Consider the following 3556-nt stretch of genomic DNA (forward strand, 5'->3'; position numbering starts at 1 on the left):
ATCTGAAAAAAGGGAACAGATGGACACCTATGGGAAGGAGAGAGGTAGATGGAGTGTGGGGTCGCTTGTTAGGTGTCCATTAATTATGGACTTTATGTGGGAGGATGAGGGGTCCGCTTTCTATTTTTAAAATTAGAAAGTATTTTAAAATTAGAAAGTAAGGTGTGGGGTCAGCAAGAAATAGATAATAATATAATAGCTGAGGGTAATAAAGAGAAGGGAAATATGGTAGGGTAGTTAGAAAAGAAGTGGGGCATTGAGAATACAAAATTTCCAACTGGGTCAATATAGATTACTTTCCAGTGTTAATGGTTAAGATACGAACAACAATAAGGATTAGTGGAGTTGACTGGGCTGTTATTAAATGATCGATAGCTGTTGGGCTGTGTTAATTGCGGAAAGGCCCAATAGCCCGCATTGAAGTTATATACAGTATAACCTCTATAAATTATTAATACTCGATAAATCAATAATTTCTATAAATTAATAAATTTCGCCGATTCCAACTTGGACCGGTTTAAAATTTGACACAAATCGATAAAATAATAAGATAATATTTTTTTTAAAAAAAATCTATGTAAATATATAGTCCCGTTAAAATTATAAATAATAATTTATATGTATACATATTTTATATAAGTAAGAACCTATTATTATATTATTTCTTTTATATTTACAATGAAATTATCTTTATATTTTTCAACACTTCATATATTTCTGATGGGATTTAATAATATTATATCTAAAACAACATTTAAATTTTATGTAATATATATTATATACACCAAATAATATAATAATAAAATTAATATAAATGTCAAATTTCAAAAAAATAACAATTAATATCTATACACTAAAATCAAATATTTTTCTTATCTTAGAATAAATATATCTTAAAATAAAAAAACTAAATAAGAAAACTTTTGTAAATTAATATCTTTATAAATTAATAAAATTTCAAAATTCAACATTATTAATTTATAGAGGTTCTACTGTATTATCCCGGATGAAGGGGACACGGTTTAAAAGATCCTTCTTCTTTCTGTTATAATCTTCTGAGGATAATATCTCTCGGTTGTTGAGAGTAGATTGAACTGAGTGTAAAGCAAAATACGATCCATCATAGTGAATTCCACGAAGTGAATCCTGAAGAGAGAAGCACCCATGGTTTACGGGGAACTCTATAATTCGTGTGTGTCAATCTTGTTTTTTTCTTTTCGAACCAGAGTTCGCCGTATTGAGTATATTCCCTCAAGCGCCACTGGACTACCACTGCTGGTTAACACAAAGAAACTTGAGACTCTTCCAAAACAAAAAATTATATTTATTCTGAACAAAGACACGGGGATGCTTAAGACTCTTCCAAAACAAAGAAACTTCTTCTCATTCAAATGTTAGTTATCAATATAGCAACATTATTTCGCATATGAATTTATTATAGCACATTAACATATAACATTCTTATACAGTTTTATATCATACTCCATAACAGACCTACAGGTCTGCAACAAGCAAATTCATTCAACATAAAAGACAAAAACCAACTTTGTGCCAAAACTTATAATTCCAAAACTTGGAGGGTATTTCAAACACTCGAACACTAGTATTGTGCCAGCTCGGTGATTTTACATTGGAGCTTCGAAAATCGGTACATGTTTAATCGAGAAAAAAAAAAGAGCTTGTTGCTAAAATGTTAACAGTTTTGTGGGCTTAAATTTAGCTATCTGATTTTGTTCAGTTCTATTACATAGTTTTGAATTATACGAGATCAAGATACAAATAACTTTATTTTTTTAAATAAAGTTAAGTGTGTTCTTTTTTTTCTCTGTTCCTCTTTCTATTTTCTGATAATTTTATAAACCGGAAATATGTAATACTTTTTTTTTTTGCAAAATATATGTAATATTTTAGTTTTCAAAGCTATATTTAATTTTATACACTGTGTTGCTTTTCCGTTAGTTTAACTAAAAACAAATGTTGACAAAAAAACTAAAAAAATAGAAAATATCTAAAATTAATATAAAGAAATAGTAAATTGATAAACCGGAAAAAATCTACGTTGACCAAAATAATAGAACAAAATACATCTAAATGTTAAATTTGTATTAAAATATAATGACGTGGATTAACATTAGCAATAATAGATCTCACGGAGAGAAGGATCTAGAAACTCGAAATTAAAGAAGGATCTAGAAACACGTAAGTATATTATGTGAACTATATATAACTTTGTCTCCTTCGCTATTTCGCATCGAACACTTTCTCTGCTTTCTCCCTCGTTGATAAAACCCTAGATCTCTCTCCGATAATCACAGCAGCGCAAAGCAAAACAATGGCAGACGCGGAGACATTCGCATTCCAGGCGGAGATCAACCAATTGCTCTCGCTCATCATCAACACGTTTTACAGCAACAAGGAGATCTTCCTCCGTGAACTCATCAGCAACTCCTCCGATGTACGTCTCTCTTTCTCTTGATCGATCTCTAGATTATAGGTTCCATTAGCGTTACTGTTCTTTCTTGATCGATTTAATTTCGTCGCTTAGAAGATTATTGATTAGCGTTACTGTAAAGAAACCACCCTTGATAATGCTTAGCACTAGCCCAAGACCGTAATACTCGAGAACCCGAAAGAAACAAGAAAACTGGTATGAAGAATAATATGGAAGAACTCTCGAAGAGATTTAGGGAACTTTGATTAGAACACTCTTTCTTTAAGAAAACTTTCTTATATTTTACTTTCTTATACTTTACTTGTTCAACTTCTTGTGTTGTTACAAATGAGAGGATGAAGAGGTATTTATAGCCTCCTAAACTCTATTACAAATATATAGATGGTTCTATTACAACCTTCTTACTTCCTAGATTTTTCTTTATTCTCTAGATTTTTCTACTACAATATCTAGATATTTTTCTATTTGAGGAGGTGATGATAATTCTAGAAAGATTTTAGAATTTAAGCTTAATTTTGGGTTTAGTCCAATAAGAGTTTATTGCTCCATAATTAAGCATAGCCCAAAATCAAGTTTAACTTCAATACTCCCCCTTAAACTTGATTTTGTCCACCATTCCGAGCTTGGAGCGGAGTATCTCGAAATGACCTTTAGGTAATGATTTGGTGAAGATATCAGCAATGTTGTCCTCGTTTCGAACCTCCATTGCTTCAATTGTTCCATCAAGCACCTTCTCTCTTATGAAATGATGTTCCAATTCAATGTGCTTTGTTCTTCCATGGAACACTGGATTATTGGCCAGCTTGATAGCACTTTGGTTATCTCCATAGATGGTAATCGATTTATTGATTGGTTTGAACAAGTCTTCAAGGAGTCTTCGAAGCCATATACATTCTTGGGCTGCGAGTGTTGAAGCTTTATACTCTGCTTCGGTAGTAGACAATGACACCGTTGCTTGCTTCTTACTGCACCATGAAATGCTTGTGTCTCCACATAAGAACACAAAACCCGAAGTTGATTTTCGATCATCTAAATCTCCACCAAAGTCAGCATCTGTGAAACCATGAAGAGAAACCTTGGCATTATACTTGTACATCAGTCCCA

The 3556-nt window shown here is 31.9% G+C and overlaps 1 pseudogene; it reads left to right on the plus strand.

Annotated features, from left to right (window-relative positions):
- The first annotated feature begins 2325 nt into the window (after positions 1 to 2325).
- Positions 2326 to 3556, plus strand: part of LOC106327324 — a 7355-nt pseudogene continuing 6124 nt past the window's right edge.

Source organism: Brassica oleracea, chromosome C2, assembly GCF_000695525.1.
Source record: "Brassica oleracea var. oleracea cultivar TO1000 chromosome C2, BOL, whole genome shotgun sequence".
Taxonomy (NCBI): Eukaryota; Viridiplantae; Streptophyta; class Magnoliopsida; order Brassicales; family Brassicaceae; genus Brassica; species Brassica oleracea.